Raw genomic sequence first — 13,078 nt, forward strand, 5'->3', positions numbered from 1 at the left:
ACCTGTTGGAAATAACTGTGGAAAACAACGAGCTTCCAAACTTTCTTCCCATACACTAATGGGACTTCCTTTTGCTTCTTTCATTTGAAACAAGTCAATAGCATTCCCCATTACTTCTTTGGAATGCAATGGATGAACACTATAATGTTCATAAATTTCTTCACTTCTAGAGACATCAACTTTTTCAATTTGCCCAGCTGAGAAATCACTGTCTTCTTCTACAGTTGTTTCCTCTTCTCCTACATATACATTTTTGTAGTAGTGATTATTTTTTTACCAAAAACAACGTTGCCTTTTTGACTTTCCTAACATCCACTAATTCTTGCCAGATTTTCTTACTCTTTGTCGGAACACCATTAACTAGAATAACCAGAGGTTCCTCTTCTACTTTTTCTACATCAATTGTATCAATATTTTTCTTAAAATCAAGAGGCAAATAAACAACTCTTCCCTTTAATCCTCTCTGTAAATCTGAAGGAGGCAATTTCCCTGTCTTATGCTCCATGCGAACAATAGCCTGAAAAGGATGCACACATTGAATCAGAATAGACTCATAGGTATTTAAACCCATCAATTCAGAAGGAATGTCTACCAACTCCAGATTATTATGAACAGCTCTAGCAGGCATTCTGTTTTCATTTAATTTATTATAACAATATTTACAAATACGTTGATCAGAACCCAAATCAAAACAATTTTCTACCAACAAATAAGTTGCAAAATCATCCTTTCACTCATTATTATTTTCCATTTCACTTTTTACAAATAAATCAACTAATCTAGTCTGATTCTTATAATGAGTTCGTCGACAACACACACAAGTAAAATTAGGCCTTTCACTTGAATTGACCTTAAACTTTGTAATTTCACGGTCAAATTTTTCTGTACTTGAAATCTCTACATTCTCTTCCACATTACCTTCTATTACTGTATCAGTTTCTGCACTGTCCTCTTTTTCACCAAAGTAACAAAACTCAATTTCTTTGCAAATGTTTTTCACATCTAATTCAGTTCCATGGAAAAGAGCACTGTTTAACTGTTTTAGCTTAAGTGCTGGACTTTTTGCATAATACAAACTTCTCACTAATTTCCTCACTTTATTATGATGCACTGCTAACATCCTAAAATGGTGAAAAACACTCTGACACACTTTTCTTGAAAGACAAGCCAGTGAATGTCCATGCAAACCTGTTTTTTCTCTTACTCTACAAGTATCTAACTCTTGTAAAATTTTCATTTTTTGTTTTAGGCTTTTCTTAGTATATGTCCGTAAGGAACTAAGAAACAAATCAATTGAATCCTGTCGCACACTACAAATACTACTACAATTCCAAGTATACACTGGAGCCTTAGGACATCTCCCTAAAACTTCATCAGCTAACACCTCTTCTGTATAAGCCTGGGCGGAGAACTACGCTCCGTTCTCGGAGTTTGCGAATTTCCGACAACTTCGCACTTCGCGGAGAGCGTGAAGCTGTCACCTACTTCGCAATCTACAGCATAGCGTAGTAGTTTTTCTTCCTCACGCGCTCAATAGCATTCTCGCGTGCGCGGTAATGACTTACCGTGGTTCTGCGTTCGCTTTCTTTCTTTTCTCTCCCGGTCGCGTTCGCTACGGTGTTTGGAATCCGGCCGCACAATCCAACCCGACTGTGAGAACGCGATAACGTCATTCGGACGCGCGAACACGTCATTAGGACGCGCAATCTTCCTTACAGCGCTATGTAGGTAAGATCGCGTTTCCGAACACGCAGAAACTGCAATCTGGCACAGAATATCTCTCGAGCATGTTAACATTTTCTCAAAAATGTTCATTTAACCCCTCAGATTGTGATTTGGCTGTATTTTTTGGGCTAGGAGTCCTCTTTTTGTTTCTTCTCTTTTTTTCAAGAGAAAGGAAGTGCCCCATAGTCTCCAACTTCCTGTTCTTGCCCACCAGGCTCCTCCCAGTGCTTTGTCCATGTGGTGTTCACTTTCATTTGGAATTGGAGCTGGAAGGATCACTCTTTGTGTTTATCTGCTGCATCATAGCATTTATTTGGATTTATTGAGGAATTTTGGATTTGAACTTTTCTTTCACAAGTAAGTTTGAGAATTGGTGTACTGTAAATGTTTTTTTGTTGTTGTTTTTTTAACTACAGTTTTCTGTGCTTCTCAATCTTTCCTAAAAATTATTATTGAGGGAGGCCTGTACTGTTTTGGTAAGTTTGCACAGCGCTACAACGCGACCTTACAGTTTTTGTCTTCTTTGCGCGCTCCAAGCTTGTGGCCTACTGTGCCAGTAGGTAGGCCCAAGGGTACTACTAGAGTCCTCCTCATCATGGGTGCTTGAAAGTTGTTCAACTGTTATAGGGGTGTTTAAGTTGTAAGTGTAACATCATGTAGTTCATGGATGTGTTTGGATTAATTAGCAAAATGTGTTTTTGGTGTTGAATTGCAGGTTTTGGGTGTGTGTTGAATAATATGGCTTTTTCCTGCGCACTAGGTAACCCTTGAATTCAGCTCGCGTAGTTTTGGTACGTTTGCACAGTGCTACAACGCGACCTTACAGTTTTTGTCTTCTTCGGGCGCTCAATGTGCGTGCTCGGGCGCGGGATCACGACGTTTTGTTAAGTTCGCGCCGCCGAACACGCCGAATTTGCATTCTCGCGAGCAATATCTCTCGAGTTGCCTAAAACGTTCATGAAAATGTAGATGCTGTTCATTTTGCTAAAAGAAACTCCTCAGGTTGTCATTTGCTTGTAGTTTTTGGAGCATAGACCACTTACAGTTTCTGTCCTCTATGTACCTTGTTGTTTGAGGGTGGCCTGACCATGTGGGCGGCTTGGTGGCAGTCATTTTGTCAAGCCAACATTGTCCTTTTGCCATAGGAATGTATTGTCTGTCTTCTCTTTCTTTTTATGTTTTTGGAGGTGGCACTGGCCAGGCCATGTGGGGGCGGCCATTTTGTGTGACCTTCCATCCTGGTTTAGTTTTTTTGCCACAGGCCTACAAAGTTGTGTGATTTTTTTCTGCCAGTAGGCCTAGAGTCCCAGAGATAGTCAGTGGGGATGCTTGATGTAGCGGTTCCCATTTTGTCTGTTGAATTTAACATCATTTAGGGCATGGGTGGCAATGCATTGAAAGTTGTGTGATTTTTTTCTGCCAGTAGGCCTAGAGTCCCAGAGATAGTCAGTGGGGATGCTTGATGTAGCGGTTCCCATTTTGTCTGTTGAATTTAACATCATTTAGGGCATGGGTGGCAATGCATTGAATTTTCAAAGTGGTGTTTGGGGTGTAGTTAACTGTTTGGTGGAAAACTCCAAATGCCTTTGTTGTTTGTGTTGTTGTGTAACTTTCAAACCTTGCAGCCATGGGGATTTTCTTTTTTGCATTAAGCTGTGATGTAGGCATACTCCTTTTTCTGGCCATATAGAGAGGGATATAGGCCTGGTTGAGTTTATTTTTTTCTGGCCTTTACCCATGTACCTGTGATGAGTGCCCATGTGGAGCTGTGGTGGTAGTAGTAGTGTGCTGTTTTGTTTTTGACAAATTGGCCTGTGTCTTGCCATTGTTCCTGTTGGCTTACTACTGTTCACATCCCCATTGCTATCTGCTGCAGGTCACTGATGCTGCATCCATCCAAAATGATGCAAAAATTATGGATAAACAAGTTCGACTTCCACTACATTTGCATTTTAATTCTTAGCTATTTTTACTCTTACTGGATGTACTAATACTTCTAGTAGTAATTAAAGCTAAAACAAATCCATATTCGACTGATGTTGTTCTGCCTTCTTTGCTTGTAGGTACACAAAAGACTGAAGAGGAGGTGTCTGTCATCATTCATCACCTGTTCTACTGCCAGACGGACGTCCTTCTGTACTACGTCACGTGTGGTGTGAGTGACTAACCTGGCCAGACATCATTCTCAGCAACTTGTGTAAATGAGTGCTGCTGCTAACATCTGAAGAAGATGGGCCCAAAGAAAGCAGGTACCAGGTCCTCCAAGACCAAGAAAGTTGCTGAGAAGAAGGAAGAACAAAAGAAGGAAGTGACACTTAAGTCTGGTGTTGACCCGAAAACCTTTTTTGGGAGAAAAAAAAGTACGCCTGCAGCAGCAGTGACCGGGGTCCAAGCTGGGGCCAGCACCTCCGTATCAGTGGGCCCAAGCCACCACCCCAGGCCCAAGCAGATGAGTGGGGAAGAGGTAGCCAGCCTAATGGTGGAAAGCAGTGATACTGAGCCTGACCTGAACTTATCTCAATCTCAAATTAGTACACATTCCACGCAAGAGGGAACAAAGCAGAAAAGTGGTGAACAACAACCAGCACCCGCAATAGTAGATGTTCAACAACCACCGCCCGCAATAGTAGATACTCAACGAAAAGAACAACCACAACCACCACCTGTAATAGTAGTTGTTCCACAACCACCGCCTGCAATAGTAGATGTTCAACAAAATCAACTACCACAACCGCCGCCTGCAATAGTTGTTCAAGAACCACCACCGGCAATAGTAGTTGTTGTTCCTCCCGAAGTCGGGGCAGTTCAGGAAATTGAGCCTGATGCAGAGCAATAAGAAGCAGCACCTCATGCACGAGATCTATTGTTTTCCAAATCCCCACCAAGGAAAAGGAGGGTTAGTCCATCGAGTTCTTCGCCAAGGATCCCTTCTGATGATCTTGACCTCAATTGGGAGCCAGAACGATCTGAGCATGAGAGGGAGAGACATCCCAAGAAGACCAGGCTAGGGAAAAGGAAGGTTCCATGAAGCCTACCACTTATGGAGTGCGATGTTCAGCAGCAGGATAATGATGGTGATGATGAGTCAGACCCAGTCATCACAAGCATTACTCCTGGCCCTGAGGACATGGAGACCAACATTTTAACCCTATCAAGAATGGCTGCGACTAGGGATGTAGTAGCACGCATAGCACCAACACAGGCCACACCAAAACTACCTCCAGCTTCCATTTTTACATTTGCACAAAGCCGGCAGCGTCCTACATCCAGCACAAGTTCCACCTCAGCAGAAGTAGGTAGTGGTACTACTGCACAGCCACATAGTGAAGTTCACCACACAACCTCCTGGCACTTCTAGCAGGAGATAAAAGTTAAGCTCCCCAGTGTGGGACTTCTTTACAGTAAGCGCAAATGAGGACAACATTGCTATATGCTCCATTTGTCATTCCTCTGCTAGTTGTGGTAAGCTTGGTACAAACTATGGTACCGGAGGCCAAATGACCCATATGAAAAAACACCACCCAATCAAGTGGGAGGATCACCTACGTATCATAAAAGCAGGAACCATTAATGTTGGTGGGGAAGCAGTAAAAGGTCACCGGACAGGAAGAAGAGGGAGACATTCTATCTGGTAGTGGTACACTAAGTACCCCTGTCCCACTCCCCAGCACTGCAGTGGTAGAACCCAGATCCTCCGGATCAGCAACATCTCTGTGGCACCAGAGTAAGAGTAGTAACCCGGAGACACCAAGGAGTACGGGTGCGAAGTCTGCGACACAAAGTACTTCATCGGGCATATCTGAAAGAAATACCAAGCAGCGCACCATTCTTAGCATGTTTAGGCAGAAGGGAAAGTACGAGCGCAACCACCCAATAGCACATTTGTGCAATGCTAAGCTTGCTAAAATGTTATCTCTGGACCTTCTCCCTTTTTCTTTTGTTGAAGGGATGGGTTTCCTGGAATTTGTGGCAACCCTCTGCCCAAAATGGAATGTTCCCAGCCGCTACTATTTTGCCTGAGTTGCTGTTCCAGCACTACACCACGACGTGCTGGAATTGCTTGGAAAAGCCTTGCAGCAGAGTGCTGTGCATAGTATCTACCTGACAACTGACATGTGGAGCAGTTGCCAAGCCACAGATTACATGTGCATCACTGCACACTGGATCTCTTTTTCAGGTGTTAGAGACAAGATATCTACAGGCATTGACAATACTGAGATTTTTAATGATACTCGCAAACATGCTACTAGAGCCATGTTTGGTATGGAGCAATCACATACTGCTGCAAACATTTTGGATGAGTTCAACAGCAAGGTCTTTGAATGGCTGCAACCAAGAGGCCTCAATATTGGTTTTGTTGCCACCGACAATGGCAGTAATGAAGTTAAGGCCATGGAAGATGGCCGCTATTTCAGGGTCCCGTGTTTGGCACACTGCATTAACATTGTGGTTCAAGACTTTCTGAAAAGTGAAAGCAAAGTCTGCAACTTACTGACCATTTGCAGAAGAATCTGCACGCATTTCAATCATTCTTTTAAAGCCCGGAAGCAGCTACGGGTCATTCAACGTGAGTGTAACATGCCAGTGAAAGCACTCATCCAGGAGGTACCAACACGTTGGAACTCTACGTATTACATGCTCGAACGGCTGTTTGAGCAGTACATACCACTTAATGGTTATGTCATGACAAGAAGATCAGGGGATCATACTGTTAAAGCCATGACTGTTGAGATGTGGCAATGGGACCTCATTAAATGCCTGACTGAGATGCTACTTCCTTTTGAGGTCTTCACACGTGCAGTCAGCAGGGAGGACTGTACTATGAGCCAAGCAATCCCATTGTTGTACATGCTTGAGCGAGAGCTGAAGGAGGTGTCTGAAACATACGAAGGTGTGGAAGGAAAACGTGAAGCATGTAATTTTGCGAAGTCCTTAGCAAGCCGCTTATCTGAGAATACAAGGATTCAAAATAAGATTTTGTCACATCAACATTACATTATTGCCACAATTTTGGATCCACGGTACAAATTTTTTGTGAACAGTAATGCAGTAATTCCTTTTTCAGAAGAGGATGTTTCCAAGTACAAAACTGTAATAGCCAAGGAAGCCACTGATTTAGAAAATGAACGACTCTCAATTAGAGGCCTGCCAGTGCCAGCCCAGGACAGTGCAAGTACTACTGAGCATTCTACAGAGTCAAGTTCTTCTTCACAGCATGCAAGCAGTGCATTTGCTTCCCAGCAGTCACCAACACAAACAATAACAGCAACCGCACCAACAGGATCTGATTCATCAGACACAAGCAAAAAAATAGCTGCTTCGTTTCTACATAAAAGGATGGGGAAGTCCGTTGCTGTCACAAAGCAAAAAGAGGACGAGCAAACCAGAGCACCACTGAACATTGAGCGGATGGTCCAGGCCTATCTGGATGACACAACAGAGGTGTTCATGGAGCAAAGCCCATTGGTGTATTGGTATAGGACAAGAAGCCAATGGCCAGTGTTCAGCAGGCTGGCGATAAAGTATCTAGCTTGCCCTGTTGCAAGTGTCTCTTCTGAACATGTGTTCAGTGCTGCTGGTGCCATTGTGACTGTGAGAAGGACCAGTCTCTCGCCCAAAAGCATGGAGAGGTTAACCATGATAAAAATGAATCAGCACTTGATACCACCAGACTACAAAGTCCGTGAATCAGAGCTGGAAGAGGAGAGCGAGTCGGAAGAAATAAGTAGTGGGTTACAGGACCTATTTCTGTCAGAAGAACCACCAGGGTTTGAGGATGAGCTCCTCTTCCCTGACAACTAGGCTTGGAAATTGTTACATTCTCCCTTCCTTTATTTCTCCCTTCATTATTTGTGTGTATCTGTCTTTCTGATTCAAACTTGAAAACCAACACCATCTTCCTTTCTCTTTTAAGTACCTATTAGAGTTGCACATCTGAGCATTTACTGTGCACTCCACTCATCAGAGTCCTGCTCCATCTTCCTGACTCACCCTAAATACATTTCCATATTGCCATACTTTGGATGGAGATGGACAATAGTGCCTGAATAATTTAGCCTCTAACAGTCCCTCCATAACAAGTGAAACGTACATGACTACAGCCATCTTCTGTTTTGTTTACAATCTGAAATGCATCACTGTCTTAAGGCTACACCTCTGCCTGCAGGCATACACAACTCTTCAATGTCAGAACTTGAGCAGGGCTCCAAAATTAAAGTAAACTCGTCATCACTTTCAGAAGGCTCTGCTGCATCTGTGATCTGACAGCCACAAAGAAGAGAAAGACAGGTATATGAAATAAATGATGCCATACATTGCATTGGCTGCTTGCTGACTCAGAGCAAATGTGCATGAAATAGAAGTATACTAGTAGTTTCAAAGTGCTTGTGTCTCAAGTGATGGTCAATGTTTCCATGTTGTTTAATAGTATGTATCCAATTGTACTCCTACTACTGCAGGTGCAGTCTGGACTTAATCGTAGTCACTCACTACAGGCTTAGTTGCTGTTTTTGGTCTGTTGGAGAACACGTACACGTGCCACACCGGATGATGATGACCACCATACCATCTTTGCACGCTGTCAGTCACTTTGATCAGAGATGATTGATGGAATATGTTCAGGAAGTGGAAGACAAGGTAAACACACAACCAATCACCAAGTAGCACAGCAGACCTAGGCTACATGTGTGTGCAGTGGTGGAATGGAATAGTGGTATGATTGATTGACATTGGCGCATTGATTTACATTAATCACTTGTTTTGGAAATACTAGGTTGATGTATATGCCTTTTGTCTGAAACTCTGAAAAATGTAGGTATATGGAGTTTGGGCCACAGACTCATGTCCCGGTATTGTGGTGTGGCCCTGTAACTGTTACTTGCTGGCTCCTATCATGTTGTTCTTTTCGATGACTGCTGTGCAACTAGAAGAGTAGAGTTAATCAATGTATTAAGCAGCCTCAGTCTGAAAATCTTCTCGCTCACGAGTCTTGTCTTTTTTGCACTACACCGTAATTGATTTTTATGTTTTCATTCTGTTAACTTATTTTGTAATACCCCATTTCTTCTTTCATCAACACTTACAGGCCGGCCTTTCACCCAGCGCTATTATACGTGGAGCAACAACTCACACTTACCTTACCAATCCTCCTCATCATCATCCTGCTAGAGGCGCCCAAGAATGATATCATCAATCAATCAGTCACAACAGTTTCCATGGAAGGGAGGAAAAAATGAATGACGAGATACAACTGCCTATTTGATAATACATTAACTTTAGTATCATTTTCATATTTTTTTTTTATTCCTTTTTCCTCTTTATTTATTTTACGCTTGTGCTTGGTAATTGATTGTTCACTTAAACTATGAAAATTGTGTTTGCTAGCTTTCAGCCCGGTACATCAGGTATTATGGTTTCTCAGAGGACATACAGCCTAGGCAAAAGTCATATCATATCATAAGAAGTACTTCCTTTGAATTGTGTAGTAGTAGTTAAGTAATTATCACTTATTATTAATGCAAGTTAATAATAAACCTTCATCGTGCATCCATTTCGTTGTTCTTAATTGACTTTGCATTTATTGTGGAATTGTGGATCAGCAATCATTGTCTTCATTGTTTTGCTTTTGTTCTCTCCATGCGTACTGTTTTTCTTTGTCAAACCTTTCCCCAAACCCCCGGTCCCATCCATTAATCAAACCCTAACCCTTTTCCTCCGGGCTGTGTGGTTTTATTGAGGTGTGATGTTACTACATTAAATCTACACCAACAATTGATCAATTGGGGCAGATGTGGTGAAACCATCAAACCAACACTAATGAAATCAAATGGCAACGAGGCAGGGCGAGGATCTTCTTCTGCTTGCCCACCCAAGGTCACTTTATGTAATAGAGTACAAGGCAATTACTTTCCCAAAGTGACCCAACGAATAAATGTAAATCATTGCTGGCATTGTTTGAATTTAATTTTAGAGCATTTAAGTTTACGATTTGTATTGTGTTTTAATGACTCCAACGCAACTACAGTTATCTTCTTCTACTTTTTCAGTCCCCGACACCATTGATTTCTTTGAGTTCGTTTAGCAGTTGCAATATTGTTTGTATTTTTGGTCTGTATTATGTACTGTAATTTTCTACTTCTCTCACATTCTTTCTCAGGCAAATGACTGTCTCTTTGTTTTTGTTTTCCAATGCTACTGCCAGTGTCTAGGAGTCTAGTCTACTACAACCACAGCAAATTCTCCGTTGTCTTTGGAAACCATGCAGCCTTTGCAGTGCCAAATGTAATCATCATCAATCACAGGTAAGAAGAGAAGTTTGCTGGGAGGTATAATGGAGGAGAGGCTGGTAGTACTATTGGACAAATATAACTGAGTGAGGGGCACAGCATTTATCTGTTTGCATGTTATACATGTCGTCAATTAATAAAGTATTTCCATCAAACACTGGCTGCTGCCCTGCATGTAGAGTAAACCTTGTGACGTACAATAGTAACCCCACCACAAAACAACATCATATTCCTGTATAAAAATAAATATCCTCCTATCCCACCCCTATCCCCACCCTAACCCCAACCAATGTCCAAGTCCAAAGAATGTCCCACAAAAATAACCCCAACACCCAATTCCCACCCACCAACAAAAGTATTAAAAAAGGGGCAAATCAACAGGGTCCGGGTCCATTACAGTTGGCGGGCTTTAAGGTGTTTGTCCACAATGATTTTTACACGCTCCTCTGATTGGTCCTCCAGCTTGGCCACCCGGAGGAGAAATTTTTGCCGAAATGCACGGCACCTACAATTGCACCCATGCTGCTGTGTGGGGGTGACAGATGTTAAATGCCAGCGGTAAGCGGCTGCGTGGCTGTGGCGCCGTACTGCAGGTGGAGCCTTGCTGGGGCCAGACGCATTGGAAGAGGCAGCAGCTGCTACCGCCGCCTCTTCCTCCTCCTCCTAAGCCTCAGCCACCAGCTTGCGGTACTCCTCCACAATGGCCTGCAGTTTCCTTTGCCGGGCCCTGGCTGCCAACTCCTTCCGCGATGGTTTTGAGGAAGGAGTATGAGTATCTATAAAAAAAGAAACAGAATTGTAACTGAAACTCTTCATCATAATTAATTCAACAGTACATTGTGGCATAGTAGCACTACCAAGCGCAGTACATACAATTGGTGTCAACTTTTAGTATCTATGTAATCTGTCCTCCTGCTTCCCCTGCCTGTAGCATTTGTTGACGTTTTTTCAGCCAATTATACTTGCCCTAGTACTGGGTGGCCTTGAGTACACATAAGAACAAAAGTCTTTTTTGTATCTCCTTTTATTTTTTCAAAGTAAGACTCTGCTTCCAGTGACAGTCTTCACCTATGATGAATACAAATACATTTAGGGGGCATCCACCCATTAAAAGTAAATGTCTTATCATTCTTTATTATCGGCTTAGCTGGTTTCACTTTCACCAGCAACCACCCATGCGTCCACTCCTTCCTTGCCTTGGGTTTCATTGACACAAACTCCGCTCATGATTCTTGCTATCCACTGTATCCATGCACTCATATTCTTTTGCCCAACCAGGCCTGCATTTTCTTTGACCTTCCAGTTCTACCCATCCTTTAACAACCCATGCATCTGATTCATATCAGCCATGTGAATGAACCTTCCAAAGTACCCTTCTATGGTAGTTAGTCTTACATCTCTTAAGTCCTTCCTCCTTCCACCCTAGTTCACTTCTTTCCCTTTTTGTTCAACACATCCCTCAAGGTCATCTGATCTGACTTTTAGTCTTCTCCATAAGTTTCACAGCTGAGTTGGAGTCTGATGGAAGAGGCCTTGTTTACTCAACTCAAACTGGTAATGCTACAAAGGGTGTCTTCTTCAACCATTGTATATTGTCCAGTACAACTTTAAATTCATACTTTTTTAATAAGTCTCATAGCACAGTGATGAAAAAAATGTCTCCCTTCCACCTAGTAAATAATGCAAATAAGTAATGAATATAACTTACCACCGCCCACCTTGGCAGTTTCCTCCCCCACAGATGCTCCTGCAGGTGCTGCAGCCTCTGTCCCCTCCTGGATGGCAATCGCGTTGCCGCTGGCCCCGTCGGCACTGGTTGTTGGTAGTGATTGTGCATCTATAAAAGCAAGTACACCTTTTTAGATGCCTGCACACCTCCCCCTATTTTACTAGTTGTACTTTTTACACCAGGAAGGAAGATTGAAAAAACAGTTACGTACAACATGAATCGTTGTGACAGTGTAACTAATCCAAATTGTGTCCTAATGTACAGCAGTCACATTAGACAGAGTTTAGTTTAAATTTATTACATGGTCCCTACGGTCATCTAATCTACTCCTACTCTAGTCTTTGGAAAGTTAGCCTGAGCCATATAACCATTTTTAGATCCGGGTCTACTGCTTTGCCCATGTTACCTCACAGCTTGTTGCACAGCAAGAAAGACCCCATTGGGGCCATATGAGTGTTGCATACAATTGACAAACCAGTATTGTTAGTCCCTTTTGCTTTTCCATAATGTTGCACTTTTTGCCATGACTGCTAAAAACTGGCATAGTTGTATTCACTGTCTAACGTGCAACATTTTTCTCATAGGCAGATGAGAAGAGAAGAAGATTGCCTTCTACGAAACAAGGGATTTGCAGAGCTTACGAAAGATGCATGTGTAACCACTAACAGTATACTTTCAATGGTGAGAGGTCTCCCACAATTCACACATTTCACACATTTCTCTATCGTGCACTAGATGTACAAAATGTACAGTATTTAAACTTCTTCATTTTGCATGGTGGAGCAGGATATTGTTTTTCATGGAAATACTTACAAGTTACAACAATACAAAGCTTGTTATTAAAAAAATAAAGTTTTTGAACTTGCACATAGACTCTGTGGTATATTTTCAGTGTCTGGGGTGTTGTGGACTGAAACGGGTGAGTGAACAAAAGGGTCTTCTTCTGTTCTGGCCTGGGTTGTGTAAAATCATTGGGGATATATATCTACCTATCTTCGTGTGGGGATCGGGAGTGGGACACATGACTATGACCGAGACACTTAGGTAGGTAGACTAGACGGTCATTGGATTATGGGTTCTTCTGACTGAGTTCTGTGACCAGGGTGTAAGGTCAAACCTCCCTATCCCCAACATCAACAACATCCTATTTTCTTGTGCATAGTTCTGTATGTGATTGTGTATGTGCAGAGAATAATAACCACAACAGTAGTAGAAGTATACTAACTGAACAAAAATTAGTAGGCCAACATCTGGTTGTGCATTTTTGTTGGTGGGAATTGACAAAGACTGGAGATTACAGAGGACAACGCAAAAGACAGGAGTGGACCCAGTCGCTACG

The sequence above is a fragment of the Lissotriton vulgaris genome, chromosome 3_1, assembly GCF_964263255.1.
Source record: "Lissotriton vulgaris chromosome 3_1, aLisVul1.2, whole genome shotgun sequence".
Taxonomy (NCBI): domain Eukaryota; kingdom Metazoa; phylum Chordata; class Amphibia; order Caudata; family Salamandridae; genus Lissotriton; species Lissotriton vulgaris.